Source organism: Heterocephalus glaber, unplaced genomic scaffold (assembly GCF_053883595.1).
Source record: "Heterocephalus glaber isolate CG9 unplaced genomic scaffold, H.glaber_assembly_v1.0 deba00001553, whole genome shotgun sequence".
Classification (NCBI taxonomy): Eukaryota; Metazoa; Chordata; class Mammalia; order Rodentia; family Bathyergidae; genus Heterocephalus; species Heterocephalus glaber.
Window position 1 is genome coordinate 19,179,703 of NW_028258344.1, and position 23,729 is coordinate 19,203,431.

The following is a 23,729-nucleotide window of genomic DNA, read 5'->3' on the forward strand; positions in this document are numbered from 1 at the left end:
GTTTTATCCCTTATTTCAATAGATCTTAAAATAGACTCAGAGTTAAACAACATGATAGTTCTGATAAATGACCTCTTTTTCTCAAGCAACAATGATTATAACTTTAGTGCATCACTGAAATACACCAATTTTTCTATTTTCCTTTGTCTTTTCCTTTTCTATCTCTTGATCTCCTGACCTTCTTTTTCCACTAAATTTCAGAAAATATTTTGAAGTATCAATTTAGAAGATATTCCCATAGAAAAGAAAAGATGTTCTAACTGAGGAAAGTTGCTTGCCTCCCATACAGAGGACCTAGGAGACACTGTAGGAATTTCTGGGAGAAAGGGGGCTTCTTGGGCCACCAGTCAGCTAATAATTTCCAGGGTGGTTCATCTCTTTGATAACATGGTAGATCTCTCAGGCTAGTTCCCTTAAAATGTAACAGAATCTAGGATTTTATTTAAAATTATTCTAGATACACGTAAGACTAGAAACTTCACTAATTTAGACTTTTCAAAGAGGGCTTCCCACTGCAATCTTTTGGGCTCTCTCCACTTCTCTTTACTAATAATAATCTTTGTTCCCATCACTTCCTCCTATTTCAAGCCTCCAGTTTACACTGACACCTTTGGGAAGCTCTTTCCATCTCCAGAGGGGGTTCCACTGTTGATCTGTGTGTGTGTGTGTGTGTTGCTACAAGTTCTAGGTCCATAGACTAGGCCTGACACAAACGAAAGCTCACTCTCCCCATCTTGTAGCAGTAGGTAGGGAAATAATTCATTCCCCGATACAGCAGAATATGCTTCTGTAGGTACTGCCTCTTCCTGCTGCCACCTGACTCCCCCAGTTCCTTTCGAGATAGTAAATCTTAACTTACTGCAGGAGTGACACCCCTGTCTCAGCAAACTGGAGAGAGGGCATCCATCCTTGTTGAATCCTTTTGATCCCGATGCTCTTCCTTCAGGAGAGACTAATGAGATCCTGTCATATTTCCCTCACTGACAGCCTACTAATTGAGGGGAACATGCCAGCTTTTGAAAAGATGAATGGGTTTTACTAAACTTGAGTATAGACAGGAAGTTATTCTTTGAATTTCTACATGATACATTGAGCAACAAAATTAATACCTCAAAAATATTTTCTTGTGAAAATAAAAAGTGCATGGAGGTAGTATAACTGTTTCATTCTAAAAAATAAAAAGCATGTGAAAACTCTACAAACTCTAGAATTTGTCAACTATAAACCGCAGAATTTGAGAATATCTTTTAAAATTACATATTCATTTACTCTTTGGCCTAGAAATTCCTCTTCTACAAATCCTTACCAAAGATACACTGGCAAAAAATGAAATGGCATATACAATGTTACAGAGCATTATAGCATCATTTGTAATAGCATAATACCAAAAGGCCAGACATAAGCCCAAGTACATCAGAAAGAGATCCACTAATTGGTAGGTTCACATGAGGGAAAACTGTTGTCTTATTCCTTCTGGGTTGTTATGAGCACAGATGTGGTGCTCATAAACTGTAGACATTTATCTCTCACAGTGCTGGAGGCTGGAAGTCTGAGATCAGGATGCAGGTCCAGTTCTGGTGCTCTGAGGGTGCTCTTATGGTTGCATGTTGCCCTCCTCTTCTAGCCCCACATGGCAGAAAGAGGGTGAGGTTGCTCTTTGAGGCCTGTTTTATGAGGAAAATAATCCCATTTGTGATGGCTCCACCCCCATGATCTAATGACTTCCCAAAGGCCTCACTTCCTACTACTATCACCCTGGGGGTTAGAATTTCAACACTTGAATTTTATAGAGACACAAACATTCAGTCTCTGACAACTGTGTAGTTGAAAAGCAGTGAAAAAACTTTCTCTGAAAGTGGTCTTCCAGGATGTATTGCTATGAAAAATGAATGGTACACAAAAATATAACCAGTAAGCTACATCACAGGAAAAATTAGAGGGAAGTTACATGCATTTGTAGCAATACTTGCTTTTACTTGCAAAAAGAAAAGTGAAATAATGTATTTAAAAAGAATAAAGTTGAATATTTTGGGGAATAACAAAGGAACAGGATATATAGTCAAATATATTTCAAATAATTTTAAAGGGCAATATTCTGAGAGCACATCCTTAATGGAACATAATGTAAAGTCAAGGTTGCAAAGAAATATTGAAGTTTATTCAATAGTCTATTGGTAAATTATCAGTGGGGAAAGAGAGTAAAGAAATAAGAATAATGAGCTTAAGCAATTAAGACTCCTTTTCTCAGGAAACAAACTTTTTCAATGTAAATGAAAAGAGGTAAAATTTCAAAAAATGTTAAATACCCACTAACATAGTAACTGTGAATGTGGAATATGAACATTAATATCAATATTAAGTAATATTTTCTTTTGGAAAAATTAATACTAAAAATATTAGAAGAGTGAAAAGTCCTAGCAGCTCTCATAATGCAGTGGGAATACGTGAGTTTAGTACTCAATTATTGTGTCTAAAACCATTCACCATAAAATTAATAACACTTGGCCTCACTTCAACCTTTTCCAAGAAACCACTGCTTTTACTAATGGTGCACAAAGTGGGATTTGTGCTCTCCAAGAAGTACACAAGACAACCATCGAAAGTAGTGCTTTAAAAAATACAAGAGTTTTTATTTTTACTTAATTGTATCTTCAAAAGAAAGAAAGAAATTAAGATTTCCTATAAAATCATGTATCAACAGCAATTGTTCCCTGTTGGCCCACACATCTTTTGACAAGAGGGGTGTCTGAAGAGAAGAGCCCAGTGGTCTAAGGCTTCTCCAGTCCCTCGGGTGCCTGTTTACTTACTATTAAAGCTTCTTCACACATTACACTTTCCTGAACCAGGTAAGATTAACTAATGTTGAAATCCAACTTTGCCTTACCATTGACAAATATTCTCAGAAAACTCCTGTAGAACTAGGACTGAATATAACAAATGAACAAGCTAACATGAAGGAAATTTAACAGCTGATGATTACCTTGCCTATGACAACACGCTTCTGTCATTCACATTATGAGGTAAAATAATGCTGACTTAATCAGACATGACAGACTAACCAAAGAATTCAAAATTTCCAAGACTAGGTAGAATAATAAACATGCTCTTAATGATGACATTTGTCTTGATTGATTTGTTGGTGACAGTTAACGTATCATGATTAGCAAATGTTTTTTAAGCCAAAATAAATATAAAATGATTCTTGAAGTTAGATACCAGGAAAACTTTTCAAAATATTTGATCATATTCCCCTAAAAATGATAAATATTAATAAAATTAATACTAAAGATATAGTAACAGAAATCAAAATAATATTTTGGTAAAGCAAAATATTTTTATAATTGATAAAATGTTTTGTTTTATTTTAAATATTTCATTATTTATATCTTATAATGAGTGTACTATACTAGTTCAGGGGATCTGTGAGACCTAGTGTCAAATAAATATTAGTGTATCCTATAATTTATATCATATATAGTTAGTGGATGTGCAAGATCCAAAACTTTTTGCCAATTTGTATACACAGCAGTAAGTATGGAGATGACGAGCCTGAATACCAAGGCAGTTTCCTACCATGTCTTTCTGCTTCCACCTTTGATGTTTGATAGTCTGGACTACAGAACATCTGGATTGATTTTTTAAAAGGAAAAGCACAACCACTACCTTTCCTGCAGGAAAATTTCCAAGGGCATTCCACATGCTCCTGGTCAAGGCTGAAACCCCTTGCTACTTACACTAGCTCTATGGGGCTGTGGCTTCCGCCTCATTGCTTAGCCTCCATCTCTGCATCTTGCTGTGCACTCTCTCTCCTCCATTTGCTTTTTCTCCTACCAAGTTCACCCCATCCTAGGGCTTTTTCACTTGTTTTTTCCTCTAACTATAACACTTGTCTCCCAGAATGTCATGTGGCTTTTCTCTCTCTTCATTGTGATCCTTTCTAAAAGACACTCTTTTAACTCCCAGGTCCAAAATAACCATCTTATCCTTCATAATGTTCTTAATTTGCCTTGGCATTGTTAGCCTCATTGCATTAACACTAGAAGGATGTGAAGGTGTGTGTAAGTATGCGTGCGTATGTAGGCTCGTAAATTGCCTTATACTCTCATATGTTGATTTAATGGCTTTCTCGTCCTCTACAATATATGTTTCATGAGGACAGAGATTTTTGCTTCCTTTATTGCTATATTCCTAGAGCTTGAAAATGTATTTAGTATTTTAATATTTAGTTTTTAGTACTAAATGAACTTTAGTATTTAGTTCTAAATGTATTTAGTACTTTAGTATTTAGTATTATTTGATATTTATTTAGTATTTAGAATCCAGTAGTTATTTGTTAAGTAGACCAATGAATAAATGGGATTCTAAGACTTAAATGAAGTGAGGTATGTAAAATATTTAACCTAGTTCCTCATAATGTAAACACAAATCATTATTTATCATAATTATAGATTTAGAATAGAAATAACTAATTATCTCTGGGACCTATATCCTCAGAGAGTTTTGCTAACAGTGTTAATTTGCCGTACAGGCAGGCAAGCAGACCTATTTTCCCAGAAAACCAATACTTCTCATGTGTTAAATTACCTTTTTTTTGTTTAAGTGTAATTGGAATCTGAATTAAACAAATGCCCTTTGGGGAACAAGCTCCTGTAGTCTAAGTGATCCACTCATGAAATAGATTACCTACAGAGACATTTTTATTTTGACCCCCCCATTTCACCCTTACATAGTGAAGAATGAGGAAAAGAAAGAACATTCTGGAACAGCAAAACCAGGTTCTTCTGTTTCTTCTTTCTACAATGTGTGTATTGAAAGTGAGAGTAAGCCACAGAGAAAGAAGAAGAGACAAAAAGAAGAGGGCAGTAATTCCAATGCAAATTTAAAAGGGCAACCTGGGAGTGACAGAGCCAAAGGACACCCTGAAACCCAGGCCCTCCCCTCATTGTACTTAGGAAGCTCCCCTGTAGAGCAGCTGAAAAGAAGAACTCTTTCAGCTGGGTTCATGAAACCAATTTGAAGCAGAAACAGCTTCACATGGAAAAAAGAGTGTAAATAGATGAAATATCTTTTTAGATATATAACAATGAAATGGCTATATAAAATATATTAATTTTCTGGTAGATTATAAATGCCTTCTGAAATAGAATATAATGTCTATATATTTTTAATATTTTTCCCAATTTTTAATAGACTCAAAAGCAATAGTTGACCTTTTGGTGTTATCTTTCTAGGTAAGGAAGAATGATGCTGAGTAATGTTTTACAGAGGGGGTATGTTGACACTTCGGGTGACAAAAATTTTATTGTGAAGGGCTAGCCCATGTCTTGAAAGGCATTTTTCACAGGGCTTCTTGGAGCACTAATGGCCAGTGGTAGAAATTTCTCCAGGTTTTACCCTATGGCAACAACCAAGATTACCTGCACATATTTTTATTTTTTAATTTAATTTTTTTTTTACCAAGATTACCTACATATATTTTTAAATGCTCTTCTGGACAGGGAGAGGTATTGTCATATTCTACATTAAGAACCACTGATAGGGATACTCATGAGTAAACAATCAAAACTGGTCTGATTAATACACTAAAATCCTCTGTGGGTGTCTCATCCCTACATTTTATTGTAATGATGCACATAATTGCTCATTTTTTTCTGAATTCCAACTATAAGGCAGACATTTTTTCAGATTTTAGAGGCATACAGCTAGCAAACCAGATAAAAAAATCATATTTTCATCAACTGTACATTCTGGACAGAGGAGATCAATAATAGACAAACAGGAAGGAAACATGGAAGAAGGCAGAGGGTAATAAATGCTATGGGGAAAAAATGAGGTGAAATGAAGATAGGAAATACAGAGGAAGGCACTTAATTTTACATAAGGGATCAGGAAAGGCTTAATGAACAGCCCAGCAGGGATGTGAAAGGTTTAATATAGTCATGAGAAGTCTATACCTAGGCTTCTATTAAATAGACCTTAGAGGAAGAAGTTTCCAGGCAGAGGAAGAAGATGGGCAAGGCCGTGTGGCAGGACTATGCCATATGTTTACAATGATGCAGCAAAGGGAAAGAAGAAATCAGTTTCACAAATGAGGTCAGGGGCATCACAAACTACAAGGTTGTGTAGGTCTGATCATTTTAAGGATTTTGACTTTTATTCTGAGAAATGGCCACTGAGAGTTCTGAGCAGAAAAGTGCCATGATTTGACTTTATTGACTTTATTGGCCCTCCCCTGTGCTGAGATCAGAGTTCATATTTGTTTGAGTATATATTTTATAATTGTTTATTTCTCTATAACTTCTTACATTTTTTTTTCTAAAGATGAATGCATTCCCTGATAGCACTTATACTCCTACATTCCCCAACATTTTTCTTGACTTCTGTAGGGTTTAAATCATCTGGATGTTATTTGCATGTGTATGTATATGTTTGTCCTCCATAGTGCAAACTCTTTATGGCTTTACTCTTATCTTCTCTGGGATTCTGATTTCTCCATTTACAAGGGACTCTTTCCTTTGAGCAATGATGGCACTTGAACTATATCTCCATTACTGCATTTGCTGCCTTGATTATTACCTCCCTTGTTACATATTCATAAACATTCTAAAAATAGTGTAGTACAAGGTCTGTGCTACGATTATCTCTGTATTAGAAAGTATTAGCACAGAGCAGTCAGGAAAGTGCATGTGATTTTTATAGAAAATCATGAGAATAAAGTTAAAGGAAACATTGATTAGGAGTGTGAGGAACATTGATTGTAAGTTCTAAAACATGGTTCCCCATTCTATTTATTTTATTAAAAGTATTTTCACCAGCTTTCCACCAGCCACCAGGACAAGGTGAGGAGGAAACCCCCCCAACCCCAGGCAGGCCCACCAGCTGAAGGCTGCACCACACGGGCACCTCCAACAATACTCCCCCACCCCCCACCCTGGCCTCTGGCCTTTTGGCTGTGCAGCTACTTGGTTACACACTGCAGAGGCACAGGGAGACAAAAGCCATTGTCCTGAGCTCCAGAAGTGAACAACAGAGAGAGTGCCTGTCTCAGGCTCCTTGATGAAAACAAGCCCACTGGAAAAATGAAGGGTATCTCTGCAATAAAGGCACACCAGACCACTGTGATTGGTAAGTTGGAGGGATGATCAGCTCCCATCGGAAACTGGACATTCTTCAGGGGAAAAGCAGCTGAAACCTGCAGTAGAAACTTCATAATATCAACCCAGGAACTAAACCAGGGACAGTACCAAAAACAAAAATGAGAAGGCATTTAGGCAAGTCACCATCCCAGACTTCCACCCCACAAAAGGCAATTTCTGGGGGAAATGAGGTGCAGAATTCTGATAATCAACCACCTGGACACCCTGAACTGAGAGCACAGGGAGTAACAAAACAGATGAATGAGGCTCTAGAAAAATTCAGAGCAGAAATAATCTCCCAGATATCTACAGAAATGGTGACTAGCTTGCTGAGACTCATTGACTTATATCTGCACACTGCTACCCACGTTGTCTATTGTGACAGCAGAGACATACCCTGAAAGAGGCCCTTCATCCTCATTGTTATTTTTTATTAACAAAATTAGTAGTATTAGTTTTTTTTTCTCTTTTCTTTTCTTTTGCTCCTCTTATCTTTAACTTTTTTCCTACTCTTTGTAAATATTTTTCTCTCCTTTTTTTCTTTTCTTTTCTTCTTTCTTTTCTCTTTCCTTTCTCTCTCTCTTACACTCACTCTCTTGCTCTCCCACATTGTTCATCTTCCCTTTTTGTCCCTGTTTTGGTCCTCATTCAGAGTTCTTCTTTATTTTACTATTATTCTCTTTTTCCTTCTCACCTGTGTCCTCTGACCACACTGCTAACCTTCCCCTATACTTCTTCCCATCTGTCCCTCCCTCCCCAACCCCTTCTAACTCCCCATCCCAAAGGGTAAAGTTGTTATATTGAAGAGTTTATTCACCATATGTTGGGTTGGTCCTCGATCTTGATTTAATTCACACAGCTAAAGGTGATAGATTAAAAACTACCACAAAATGTCATTTTCAAAGATGTACTTGATGCAATGGTGTTGTTGATTGTATCACTTGGGCTAAGGTGTTGTTATTGATCTAGTCAATGAACCTTCCTAGTATAAGGAAAATGAGAGCCTTAGAGTCATTAGAGACTCAAAATTTAAAGACCAGCTATATCTGGAAGATACCTCTGAGAAGCAATCATTGCATAAGTGTTCTAATTACAAGCAACAAATATACCTACAATAAGCAATTTCAAACTATCAACCCAGGAGTTAAACCAAGGACAGTACCAAAAACAAAAATGAGAAGACATTTAAGCAAGGCACAAACTCAGATTTCCACCCCACCAAGGGTAAATCCTAGGGGAAATGAGATGGAAAAGTCCCATAACCAACCACCTGGATACCCTGAACTGACAGCACAGGAGGTAACAAAACAGATGAATGAGGCTCTAGAAAAATTCAAAGCAGAAATAATCTCCCAGATATCTACAGAGATGGTGAGCAGAGTGAAAGACATGATTAGAGGATCTAGAACAGAAACAGATAAAAAAATAGATGAGCTCAGAAACATACTGGAAGCCATGAATACCCAGCATAAGAAAGAAATCTAAACCATGATCAACCAACATAAGAAAGAAATGGAATCCATGAAACAGATTCAAACAGATATTCAGGAGATCAAAAACTCCACTGAAAGTATCCACAGCAGATTAAGGGAATCTGAAGATAGAATATCAGATATAGAAGACAGGATTGCAGTTAATGACCATGAATATAGAGATTTCTTAAAAATAGTAAGGGACCACAAGAAATCAATCCAACAACTGCTAGACAATGCAAAGAAGAATAACATAAGACTGATAGGAGTCCATGAAAAAACAGGAGAAAGCACCATTGACATAAAAAAACTGTTTACAGAAGTAATAGCGGAAAACTTCCCAGACAGAGGTAGAGAATTGGACATACAGATAAGTGAGGCATATAGAACTCCAACTAGCCATGATCAAAAAATATCTACATCTGGGCATATAATAGTCAAGATCCCAGAAACCCAACAGAAAAACAAAATTCTACAAGCAGTTAGAGAAAAGAAAGAAATCACCTACAAAGGAAAGCCCAGTAGAATCACAGCAGACTTCTCAACACAAACCCTCAAATGAAGGAGAGCCTGGAGTGAAGTAATTCAAGTCCTAAAAGAAAATAACTTCCAACCTAGACTGTTGTATCCTGCAAAATTATCTTTCAAAATTGATGGGGAAATTAGATACTTCCATGACAAAGAACACCTGAGAAATTTCATGAACACCAAACCAGCACTACAAGCAATTCTAAACAATATCCTAGAAAAAAGCAATGAAGACCACAACTCCATGAGGCCCAACAGAGGGAAGCCACCAGGCAAGGTAAAACTCTAAAGAGAAAGGGGGAAAAATAAGAAATAAAAGAGTCAACAAAAGTAAAACATCATGACAAGGATAAATCAATATCTATCAATTATAACCCTCAATGTTAATGGTCTCATTTCACCAATCAAAAGAAATAGACTGGCAGAATGGATTAAAAAGGAAAATGCAACAATGTGCTGTATACAAGAAACACACCTAACTCAAAAAGAAACTCATAGATTGAAAGTAAAAGGATGGAAAACAGTTCTCCACACAACAGGAACCCAGAAGAAAGCAGGGGTAGCAATCTTATTTGCAGACAAAGTAGATTTCAAACCAAAACTGATCAAGAGAGACAAAGATGATCACTATGTCCTTGTGAAAGGAACAATCCAAGAGGAAGAGATGACAATCCTAAATATATGTGCACCAAATACGAATGCCCCCAACTCTACAAAACAAATATTAATAAACATGAAAAACCAAATAAACACTAACACAATTGTAGTGGGGAACCTCAATACCCCACTATCACAAATAGACAGATCATCTAGACAAAAAGTTAACAAGGAAATTCTAGAACTGAACCAAGCTATTGAACAAATGGACTTAATAGATGTTTACAGAGTGTTCCACCCCACAAAATTGGAATACACATTCTTTTCGGCTGCACACGGGTCATTCTCCAGAACAGACCAAATGCTAGCTCATAGGACATGTCTAAGTAAATGTAAAAGAACAGAAGTTACCCCCTGTATATTATCAGACCATAGTGCAATAAAATTGGAGATCAATAACATAAGAAACCACAAAACCCCAACAAACACATGGAAACTGAATAACACCTTCTTCAACAACCAATGGGTCACAGAAGTAATTAAAGAAGAAATTGAACAGTTTCTACAAGCAAATGAAAATGCCAGTACAACATACAGAAATCTAGGGGACACAATGAAAGCAGTTCTATGAGGAAAATTCATAGCAGTGAATGCCTATATTAGGAAAACAGAGAAAACTCAGACAAATAACTTAATGCAGAACCTCAAGCTCTTAGAAAAAGAAGAGCATAACAAATCCAAAACACGTACAAGAGAGGAAATTATAAAGATCAGGGCAGAAATCAATGCAATGTAGACTAAGAGAACAATACAAAAAAATCGATGAATCAAAGAGTTGGTTTTTTTTAAAGAATAAATAAAATCAATAAACCTTTAGCCAACCTTATCCAAAAAAGGAAAGAAAAGGCACAAATACATGCAATTAAGAATGAAAAAAGTGAAGTCACAACAGATCCAACAGAAATCCAGAAGATCATCAATACCTACTTCGAGAACCTGTACTCCAATAAAATGGGAAACACAGAAGAAATGGGCAGATTCCTAGATACATACAAATTGCCAAAGTTAAATGAAGAAGATATAGAAATTCTAAACACCCCAATTACAATGAGTGAAATTGAAAATGTAATAAAATATTTACCAACAAAGAAAAGCCCAGGTCTGGATGGCTTCACTGCTGAATTTTACAAGACATTTAAAGAACTATCACCATTACTCTTTAAACTCATCAAGGAAATTGAAAGGGAAGCAATATTTCCAAATTCGTTCCTGGAAGCAAGTGTCACTTTGATTCCAAAACCAGGGAAAGACCCAACCCAAAAAGAGAACTACAGACTAATCTCCCTAATGAACAGAGATGCAAAAATCCTCAACAAGATACTGGCAAACAGAATACAGAGGGTCATCAAGAAGATCATACACCCTGACCAAGTCGAATTTATCTCAGGGATGCAAGGATGGTTCAACATTTGTAAATCAATAAATGTAATACACCATATTAACAGAGTCAAGGACAAAAACCATATGATCATCTCAACAGATGCAGAAAAAGCATTCGACAAAATCCAGCACCCATTCATGATAAAAACCCTACAGAAAATTGGAATAGAAGCTGTCTTTCTTAACCTGATTAAAGCTAAAATCAGGAACAAGACAAGGATGCCCATTATCATCACTCCTGCTCAATAGAGTTCTGGAAACATTAGCCACAGCAATTAGAAAAGAGAAAGAAATAAAAGGAATAAAGATAGGAAAGGAAGAATGAAACTGTCATTATTTGCTGATGATATGATACTTTACATAGAAGACCCAAAAAACTCTGCCAAAAAACTTCTAGACTTAATTGACAGATTCAGTAGCGTAGCTGGATACAAAGTCAACACTCAAATCAATAGCCTTTTTGTAAACAAATAACAGACTCACTGAGACAGAAATTAGGGAAACAATTCCTTATACAATAGCATCCAAAAAAATGAAATATCTAGGAATCAATCTAACAAAGGAAGCAAAAGACCTCTACACTGAAAACTACAGCACTTGAAAAAAGAGATTGAAGAAGATAAAAGAAAATGGAAAGATATCCCTTGTTCCTGGGTAGGAAGAACCAATATAGTGACATACTTCCAAAACTACTATATAGATTCAATGCAATGCCAATTGAAATTCCAACAATATATTTCACAGAACTAGAGAAAACAATCCAAAAATTCATTTGGAACCATAAGGAACCTAGAATAGCTAAAGCAATTCTAAGCAACAGAGACATGGCTGGGTGTATCACAATCCCCAACATGAAACTACACTACAAAGCTACTGTGATAAAGTCAGCATGGTACTGGCAAAGGAACAGACTTGAGGATCAGTGGAATAGATTAGAAGATGCAGAAACAACTCCAGACATGCTCAGCCACCTCATTTTAGACTAAGGAGCCAACCACCATCATTGGAGGAAAGATAGCCTATTTAATAAATGGTGTTGGAAAAACTGGATTTCAACCTGCCAAAGATTAAAGCTAGACTCATACCTATCACCATGCACTAAACTATGATAAAAGTGGATTAAAGATATAAATATTAAGACAGAAACACTAAACTTGCTGATAGGTGAGTTAGGTAGAACTCTTGAAGACACTGGCATAGGAAAAGACTTCATGAACGAAACCTCAACAGCATGGGAACTAGCAGAAAGAATCAACAACTGGGATCTCATCTTATTAAAAAGCTTCTGCACTGCAAAAGAAACCACCCACAGAGCTAACAGGCAACCTACAATATGGGAAAAATTTTTAGCAGCTGTACCTCAGACAAAGGACTACTACCTAGAATATATAAAGAATTGAAAAAAAATCAGAAATTCAAAGACCCAATTCAAAAATGGGTATCTGAAATGAAAAGACATTTCTCAGACGAAGAAGTAAAAGCAGCAAATATATGATAAAACATTCAACATCACTCATCATTCGAGAGATGCAGATGAAAACAACACTGAGATTCCACCTCACCCCACAAAGAATGGCTGCTATCAAGAAATCAACCAATAACAAATGCTGGTCGGGGTGTGGGGAGAAAGGAACCCTTCTCCATTGCTGGTGGGAGTGCAGACTGGTGCAACCACTGTGGAAGTCAGTTTGGAGATATCTCAGAGAACTAAGACTAGAGGTCCCATTTGACCCAGCTATTCCCCTGCTGGGTATCTTCCCAAAAGAATTAAAAGAATCATACCACAATGATATATGTGCACCCATGTTCATAGTGGCACAGTTTGTAATAGCTAAAGCTTGGAAGCAGCCCAAGTGCCCATCAACTGGAAATTGGATAAAGAAAATGTGGTGCTTTTTTTTTTTTTTTTTTTTTTTTTAATAAAATTGAGTACTACTCAGCCATAAAGAATGAAAAACTAGAGTCATTTATAGCTAAATGGATGCATATTGAGGCCATACTCTTAAGTGAAATAAATAGGACACACATGTGTAAATACTGAATAGTTTCTCTAGTGTGAGAAACTGATAGTGTAAACAAGGGTTAAAACGATTAAAATGAATAATTGATAATTTGAAATAGGAAAAAAGGTCCAAAGACGGAGTGAAGGGAGGGGAAGGGGAAAGGAAAGGGGGGAAAGGAAAAACTATGAGAAAAGAAAAAAAAATGGAAATGAAATCTATGTAAATAGGGAAGGGTGGAGGGGGTGAAGGGTGCACAGGTAATGGGGAGAAAAATAAGAACCAAGATACATCATGTACAGGTACAAACACCCAATGATAAATGTAAACGAATTGTATACCTAAAATGTACCAATAAATAACTTAAAAAAAAATGTTTTCAAAAGCAAATTACTCATAGGTAATTTCTACTTATTATAAATTTTAAAATTAGTTATAATACAAGGGCTTATCTTCTTGTTATATTTTTGGCAAAATATATCCTTATAATTTGAATAAATAATTTCTAATTTCCTCCAATAAGTAAATAATTCATTAAATATTAAATAAGTAAATTCTGGGCATTGAAAACAGGTATTCAATCTCCTAGGGTTTTTTCCCAGAAAAGTACACTATACAAACAAAAATTAATTACCTTAGCACAAATAAAAATCATTTTCATATTTTTGCATATTAAATAAATGTGCCCACATTATTTGCATTCTGCTTACCTCACTAATAGAAAAAAAAAAAACAGTTACAATCTGGTATGAAATGTACTGTAATGCAATCTTCCATGAGAATAACTAGTGCACCTTAGAGAAGACCTAAGATTTGTGGATGGGTTTAACCTCTCAACAGGCTTTCTGGAAGAGAAACTGTCCAAACCAAATCCCTTCTCTCTTTTCCATAATTCATAATCATAACCAAAGTTAGACATTCTCCTGATTGCTGAGAATTTCCCCAAAGAGATGTAAAATTTTGCCCATAGATTTAAAAAGATCTACAACTGTAATCATAAGACATAAAAAGAAAATACACCTGAACCCATCATGGTCAAATTGCTAAAAATCAGAAATGACAAATGTTCTTAAAACAGCTGTAACACTGAGGTGGGGTGAGACAGGATTACAAATTTGAGTCCTACTTGGGCAATGTAAGGAGACCTTGTTTCAAAATTAAATATAGCTGAGGATGTAACTCACATATTACAAGAAAAAAATAAAATTTAAAATTAATTATTAAAGCTTCCATTAGAAGAACCTGATGAAAAAGAAAAGTTGAGAACAACCTCAAAGATATTAAAATTCTAAATAAAATATTTAAATAGAAGGCCACGGATTTAGCTCGGTGGTTCTGCCGCCTGCCTCGCAAATGCAAGGTCCTGAGTTTGATTGCTGATACCTAAAAAAAAAAAAAAAAAATTTAAATAGAATCCAGTAATATATAAAAGAATGGTTTTATGCATTTTTTAACCAAGAGGAATTTATTCCCACAATTTAAAGTTGTTTTATCATTCATAAATCAATTAATATAACTTTCATCATCATCACAATAAAAGGGAAAAACCACATGTCATCCAAAGAGAAGCAGAAATATCACCTGATAATATTCAACACACACACAAAGAGCAAAACCAAATCTCATTGTTTTGGAAATGAAGGAAATGTCCCTACTTTGATAAAAACTAATGATAAATGTCTTATTGCTGCCATCACACCAAAACCTGGTTCAATATTAACTAAATGTTGAATCATTTTTTTATTAAGGTTGAGGATAACACTACAATGTACACTATCATCACTTTTATTCTACCTTGTATTTGAGTCTTACCAAGTGTCATATGGCATGAAAAAACAGATGTAAAGGAAACAAAAACTAAAACGTGTCATTTTTAATATAAGATATGATTGTGTACAAAAAAACAAAAAAGAATACAGAATTAGTATTAATAAGTAAATTTAGGGCCTGGGATTTAGCTTAATGGTTCTGCCACGCAAGGATCTGAGATTGACCCCCAGTACCAAAAAAATAAAAGGAAAAAAATAAGTAAATTTGACAAGGTTACTGAGTATACAAGTAAAAGTAGTTTGAATTTTTTCCTAGGAACAAAAACTAAACATTAAATTGAAAAAATTTATTTATAATAGCACCAAAATCCCAAATATAAATTAAAGTAAATGTGTGAAACTTTGACACCACAAAATATTTTAAAATTAATGAAATTGAGATTTTCATCAATTGAAATGCATATATCTTTTCATGCATTGAAAAACTCAGTATTTTGAAGATGCTAATGTCCTCCAAACTGATCCATAAATTCAATCCAATTGCTATTATGGTTCTAGCACTTTTGGGGGAAAACTGTTCTAAAATTTATATGAAAAAGCAAAAACCTAGAATAGGTAAGGAAACCTTGACCTGGAAGAACAAAGCTGGTGGAAGTGCATGATTAGGTTTTAGGACTAATGTTAGAATTACAATTGTTAAGTCAGTGTGGTGCTGGCATCAAGAAAGACTAGTACAAATGAACAGGATGGCAGAGAAAAACTCACATATGTATGTTTCCCGGCTATGCCAGAGTGCCACTGCAATTCATTATGGAAAGCTGGTATATTCTATAAATGTGTCCTTATTGACTGAGTACTGGTTATTGTCTATTTTTAAAGCCAGTAGGGATTTATTAGGCAGAATTTTAAAAGAACACACTCAAAAAATAGAGTGGGGGCTCTCACGAGAGAATCTCATTATATTCTGAAGCTCAGAATATTTATGTGGTTTTTGGCAGTGAAAATCTGTGGAATTCATGAATCTACAGAGAATCTGGTTTTGATTTACAGGAGAACAGCAATGGCCTACTTACAGGGTAGTGGTTCATTTTCCAGGTGAGAGGATGGCTCACTGCCTAGGAGAAAGGCACAGGACGTGTCTATTTTAATTTGTTCTGTTTTCTCTGATGGGTGATCTACAATGTTTTAAATTATTCTTTAAAATCTTTCAATCTACTTGATTGATAAAGATAATTTGTTGACCAAAGATAACCAATTGATTCTGTATCTTTAAGGGATTTTGGGTGTGATAGGCCTGAAAGAAAATAAGCCTACACAAGCCAAGGGAGTACAGATATTCATAACCTTGGCTAACTTGAATTTTGTCCTGAAGTTGTAATCTTTTTAAAAGTACAATTTTAAAATTATGGTTTTCCTTGTCTCCTTTTTACTTACCTTTATTTATTTACTTTTATCCTATCTCAGCTCCTGCAATCTCAGCATTCTGCAAGACTGAGGCAGAGAATCATAAATTTGTTCAAGTCCAACCGAGACCCTGCACCAAGATAAAAAAAAAAAAGGAGGGGGACTTTGATGCCTCATTCTTAAGGGATGCAGAGAGTTCTTAAGAAAACCCATTTTAAAACCAATCAACTAAAAATATTGAGTTCGATCTCAAACAATACCCAAAATTAATGTGAGATAAACTCACAGAAATGTGTGTGAAAAATCAACAAATAAGCTTCTAGGAGGCAACCTAAGAAAATATCTTCATGACTTTGGGTGGACAAACATTCCTTAAACATGATATAATAAGCAATAACCCTAAACAAATAGATTCCTGGATGAACTTCATTAAAGCAGAAATCTCTGCTTATCAAAAAAGGGCATCCAAAGAATGAAAAGGTGGAATATGGTCTGGAGAAACAGTTTACAGTGCCTGTCTATAAAAGTCTGTACATTGTAATTATTGAATACATATTTAAAAGATAAATAGCATCCTAAAAAGGACAAGGAACTTTATCTGTGGATTGAGGTTTAGAGTCAAGCTGAGTTCCTCTTAGGAGGAGCTCCTTTGCTTCATTTAGTCTCATAGGGACACTACCAATCTGGAACTACTTTAAGTTCCGTGATTCAGAGTTTTTAGGCCACAAAGACAGGGTGGATCTGGACTGGAATACTTTGTCATGTAAAGATTAGCTTGTGGTTATAAATTCTCAAGGACAATTTTATTTTCTTACCACCTAGTGCCAAGATCAAGTCAGCTAAGTTTTCCTGCTGTCCCCTCTGTTGGGTGGGTTTATTTCAATCCTCTTTTATGACAGTGGGATACAGCCTTATGTTGACTCACCCATTAGATTGCCCGCCCGCTTTACCTTTTATTATTCTTCATATTTGTTTCTTTTGTGTTAGCTCAATGTTGCATTAAAGCAGGTAAGAATTTTACTATAGAATTTGAATAATTTTGTTGGGGAGGGATTTTCAAGGTATTTACCACACTGCCAAAAGCAGGGTTGGATCTTTGCACAAATTTTAACATGATCTCACAGAAAGAGAAAGTAGAAATAGTGCTTGCTTATCAGAGGCTGGCAAGTGGGGGAAAAATTGATAGAGAAAGGATGGCCAATGAGTGCAGTGATGCAGTTGACAGGAAAAACTACTATTCAACAGCATAATGGAGTTTCTAGAGTTGACAAAAATTATTTGCATATATCCAAGTGGCTAGTAGATTTTTAATATTCACTACACAAAGAAAGGAGACATGTCTGATGGGTGGATATGCCAATTACCCTGATCTGATCATGACATATTGTATACAGTGCATTTATTGATATACCACACTATATCTGATACATATGTGCATCTATTCTAAGTAAAATATGTTAAGTCTGAATTTAGACTTGGTTTGAATAGGGTTAGAACGAACAGCTACATAATATGAGTAAAGGAATCTTTAGCTAGTAAATAAGCTAGAATCTAAACCCATGAAAATTAATTATAATATGCATTTGTATTGACCTTTTCTATGTAGCTTCCTTGATATGATGACTAGCCAATTTGAGAATTTGGTAAATATTGAAAAATGGTATTGCTTCTAGTTAAATACTGAATGATTAGCTGTAGGTAATAATAACTACAATTATAACACTAAACTGATTGTAGAATTGAGCTGGTAAAGAAAACCAAAGAATAATATCTTAGATGGATTCTTCATATATTGTTAGGTTTACTCATAGTTACATCAGAAGAAATGATCTAGGCTTTTGATCAACCATTTAGCATTGAATCATTAAACACTTTGAAAAATATGTTTTTTATTTTTCCTTGAAGGAAGCAGTTTTGTTGCCGATAATTTAATTTTTGATGTACTTATGTAATTTTTAAATAAAATTTTTTATAGCTTGTCTTCCTTAATTCTAAGTCACAATATATCTTTCTTTTTTTAATTTTAGTTTTTTGAAATATCAGAGTTTGCCCACATTCTAGACTGAAATATTTGAGGTAATTCTGGTACTTTAAAAATTTCCCTTTGGTGTAGAGGAAGTGGGAGGGGTTGGGGAAAGGAAAGAAGGGAAAAAAAATATAAGAAAAGGAAAAAATGGAAGCAAAGTCTTTGTAAATAGGGAAGAGTGGAGGGGTGAAGGGAGGGCAGGGGAATGGGGAAAAAATAAGAACCAAGATACACCATGTAAAGATACATGATAAATGTGACTGTATTATATACCTAAAATGTACCAATAAACTTGATAAAAAAGTTTTCCTTTTAGATAGCTAATCAAATTTTAATAGTTTATCAAATGAAAAATTTCCCCTCCACTAAGTATACAAGAGTACTAGTTCTAGTAATTTAAGCTTTTATGACTAGAGGATGGAGCAAAGTCCCAGTATATATTTTAATATGATAAAAAAGTACACTCACTTTTCTGTACAGTTAGAAAACCTCTAGCTCTTAATGTCTGTAACACAATACAACTTGGTTTTAGTTGTTTTAAATATTTTTTTGGATCCTAAAGTCTTATGAATGTAAGAACAGCTTCCCAGGCTACAATTCTAAACTTTGAAACAAACTAGATTCCAATGTGAATATAAAAATAGAACTAATATGCAATTTCAGTACAATGCAGTAAAATTTAGATGGTTATAGAGTTTTAGATAAATAATATCTTGCTATTCCAAAATCCAACTGAAGTTGGACAAAGGGTAAATGGAGCATTGGAGAGCCTGAAATAGAAGTCAGAGGATATGGAGAGTAACATTTTTATAACAACAATCACAAACTAGCATTGACTGATGCTTTGCCAAATATGTTGTTGTTTTATCATGAGATAAAATTTGTTTACCGGTTGGTGTTTACAGATATTTAAACAAAAGAGTGGAATTTTCAGTTTGTCTTAAAGGCCCTAAATTTTATATTGATGGATTTTCAAACAAACACTGATAGAGCAAGTAATTTGGGGACAGTGCAAAAAAAGTACACAAAATATCTTTATTGCTGTCATTTCATGTTATAAAATGTTAATGAACTGGAAGAAAAAACAGGTATAGTTTTCAGCCACTTACTCTTAGGGTTTTCACATGGAAAAGAAAGAGAGAAAGAGAAAGAAGGAGGGAAGGGAAGGAAAAGAGGAATGAAGGGAAGGAAGAAAAGGAAGAGAGGAGAAAAGAAAAAAAGATTCTAAAAAGTTTTCATGGAGGACTGAGGGGCTTTTGAGAAAAACTAACATATCTGCTAAAAAATATGTAACAAGAGATTGTACTGAGTTGGAATAAGAAACCATTAAACTTAGGAAACAATAAACACCTTGCTCAGTATGAGTAACAAGGAGAAAAGGCTGTCTTTCTAATTTTAACTTGTACTCCTTTTTTTACTTGTATTTTTAACTGTTTAAATTGTATCTGTCAAATGGTATATGGCACTTTTGGATATGGACTATGAAGGGACAAATATCTATACTGACATTTCCCCTAAAATGCACCCAGCGTGGTCATTAGTAAGGTCATGTCACCACCTGGAGAAGCCCCACTTGAGCCAAGTTGAACTGCTCGGCTTCAGAAGTATAGTTCTCATTCCCCAATGTGATCATTTCTCCCCTTAAAGCAGGAGCCCAATATTAGTTGATGGGCTTTCATTGGTAGTAGTTATCTTTAAAACAATTTCCCAACTAATCCGACTAATTTTCTTATTCTTCTCCTTTTTCTTTTTTACTTTTTCTGAGATCAGTTAACCTGAGGTTAAAAGAAATATCTCCAATAAACTACTGCTGATCAAACACAATTATCCACTGTGATGGCAGCAATTCTAGACCATAAAAGAATTTCCAATGTTTGAAATCAAAATATGAAGGCATGAAGATTATTTTCCATTCAGTCATTATTATCTTCCTTGGATTAAATGTTTCAATTTCACTAGATTTCTCAGATCTGTTTCTTTTCAGAATTTTGTTCAAAAGTTGCCTGTTTTTTGGTTCCCAGAACAAATAAGATTCCATTAACCACGACAATTTGGCTGCTTCTTGAGCAGAAGTCTCAGTGTCTGCTTGTACATAATAATTTTTCAAAAGGTAGAGAAGCAGCATTTGGCTTAAAGAGAATTCTGCAAACAACAAAGAAGCAAAGCTTTCATTTTCTTTGATCCACAAATAGCACATCTCTGCACTCAGCATATCAGTCTATTTAATTTTCTGAGAAATTAAAAACAAGGGACTCTCAACTTCCTACTGCAGATATGTCTGTGGGCTCACCTGATTTTAATATTACCCCCCCCCCCATTCTACACCACACTGAATGGAAAACTGGATGGCTTCTGCTCTCCAAAGTTCCATTTGCTCTTTGTGTTCTTTGCGGAGCCATTTACTTTATTGAAACAGTGATTGGAAAAGTGTTCCAGTGCCTAAATGAGTTGCTCTGTTTCTAAGTTTAAACTTGATGCTGAGGCCTTCCTTGCTCAGGCACCAAATGGATCTTGTTTTAATTATTCCATCCTCCTTTTCTCATTTGGTATTGGTCTCCATGTTGGCACAATCTTTCTAAGGAGGACATGAGATTTTTCCACAGATTACAGACAATACTCTTGTCTTCCTAGTCTGACTTTTTGCATACTAAATATATAAAGGACATTTTTGTGGAGCCTTGTGCAGTGGGACCAGGAAAGGAAGGTGATATGCAGGAGAGAGAGGCCTTTGAGGAATGACTCATTCCATTGCACCTTCCTATGCTCCATCCTATTACTTTCCAAGTAAGCTTGTTATGATATTTCTGTGCTAACTTCCTAAAAGTTCCAGAACATAAAGAAGGCAGAATAGCTGAATAGTATAGATTCAGAGCCAAAAGCTTTGTTTGAATCTGACTTTGAGACTTTGGGAAATAATTTATTCTTATTGTGTCGGTGTTATGGTTTAGATCAAGAATGATCCCCAAACTCTCATGCACTCAGAGGTCAGACTTTTGGAAGTGACTGGACACTGGGGGCACTGTTGCTGAATGTGATGTTAGGAAGTGGGCCTGGTTGGAGGAGGTGGGTCACTGGGCACATATCTCCATCTCTGGCTCCTTTTTTTTTCTGCTTCCTGGCAGCTTTCCTCTGCCTAAGTCTTTCCACCATGCTACCTTTGCTTTGGAGCCTGCAACCATGGACTGAAAATGTGAGCCAAAGCAAACCTCTCCTCCTTCAAGTTGTAGGTGTTGGGTATTGTGTGAAAACAATGAGAAAGTGACTAAGACACTCCATTTTCTCACCTGTAAAATAGTGATGAAAAGACCTCATAAAGTTGAAATGATTAAGAAAATTAATATTTATTAAAAAGTCAAGCAGTGTCTGACTCATAGGAATACCTTAAGAAACATTGGCTACTTCTCTGGTCTTTGCTCTTAAAGAAAAAGTAGCAATTTATTGGGTAGATCTACCAATTTTACAGTATACTTTAAGTCCAAAACTTGTTTCAGTGCTTTCTGTCCTTAGTTCTGGATCTATTCTTCTCCTCTGCCTGTAGTTTTGTTCTGAAGACTTTTTGAATGAATAAATTTTCATTGTCCAATACTAAATTTAAGTACCAGCTTGTTAAAGAGACTTTCTCTGGCCATGCTTTCTAAAGTTCCCACTGCCTGTTTTCCATCTTTGAATTTATTTTTTCCTCATAGCATAATTTATTTATATTGTATTTATTTGATAGTTAAGTTTCCTCCAATAGGTAGTAAATTTAACGACAATGTGCACTAAAACTAAGTGTATCTGGCTCTATAAATATAGATATAAATACACACACATACACACACACACACACACACACACATATATATATATATAGAAAGATAGAGAAATGTGGTGAATGTTGGGTGAAATCTGAAGTGAGTTCTTTAGAAATTCCAACAAAAGCCACTCATTACATTCGCTTCTTTGAGGAAAACTGGAAAAATATAGATAGATATTTTCAGAAAATTCTCAGAACTATTTACCTGGTTTTCCAAAAATATTTCTAGATTGATTCAATGTTTCATAGTTTTTTTGATTCTTTCAAAATCTCATTCTAACTCATACTGAGATTTGAATTAGAACTTGATATCACTTGAAATTTAACTAAGACACTGTCTTAAATACAATCATTTGGCAAGGTGATTCTCTTCATGATTTAAGAAAACTTGACTTGAGGGAATTCAGTTGTAAGTGATGCAAGTTCTTCTCTAATTTGCATATTTTCCTTAGCTTTTTCATACGTTTATTCTTGCCATTTACCTTCTCATAACAACAACAACAACAAAGAATGGAAAGAATGGAGAAGATGATTTGATATCTTGTATTACCTCAAGATGACATTCCCCACACATAACTGATAATGTCCAAATGCTTGCATAATTTTAAGTCAATTCAATCTAGCTTATATTTTTATGTGCCTTGTGGCAGGCATAAGGCAGTTGGTTGCTGTCTTAGTCAATTTCTCATTGCTTAAACAAAATACTTGACACCTACAAAGAAAGGAAGGTTTATTTTAGTTCACAGTTTGTAGAGCTTTCAGTCCATAATCAGCTGACTCTAAGGCAGAGCATCATGGTAGAGGAGCATAGCTGGGGAAAAACAGTCCATGTCAGGGTAGCCAGGAGGTAGCCAGCATTTAGCAGTCCTTTCCTGTTTTGTTCCATCCAATACACAAGTGTATTGGTTGGCACTACCCATATCCAGGGTGGACCATCCCATCATCCATATCCAGAACTATGCTAAGCCAATGAGTGGACTAATTCAGTTTTCACACTCTTAATCCAGTATCACACATCCAAGATCCAACCACCTCTTAAAAGCTCCACCGATGAGCACATGAGACTTTGAGAGGATATCTAGATATAAGCCCAGCAGTTACCAAGGTTACAAGAGAATAAGGTGTAGTCCATTCCTATATTTTATAAATATGGAGTTTAATAGGATAGCTAAGGACATTTAAAAAGTAACACAAATACATTACCAATTATGATAATACTACTACTATACAAAAACTAGGAAGGTACCGTAAAAAATTATGTAACTAACATTTGTAGACAGTTTATATAGTCACTAAACACTGCATTTTTTTCAGTTATTTAATTGAATATTTAAATTTGGTTCTTGAAAACTTCTTTTCCCAACTGTACTTTATAGGTTAGGGCACCATTGGAAAAAGAATAGAACTGGAAGAGTCTATAATTTTGTGATTCAGAATACATCATTGTGTGATGAAGCCAGAGTTCTGTTAGAGAGAGGCAAGCAATGAGCCTGTTAAGATAAGTCATACCGAAGGCATATAGCGGATGTCACAACAAAGAAGTAAACAATTTGAATTAGTC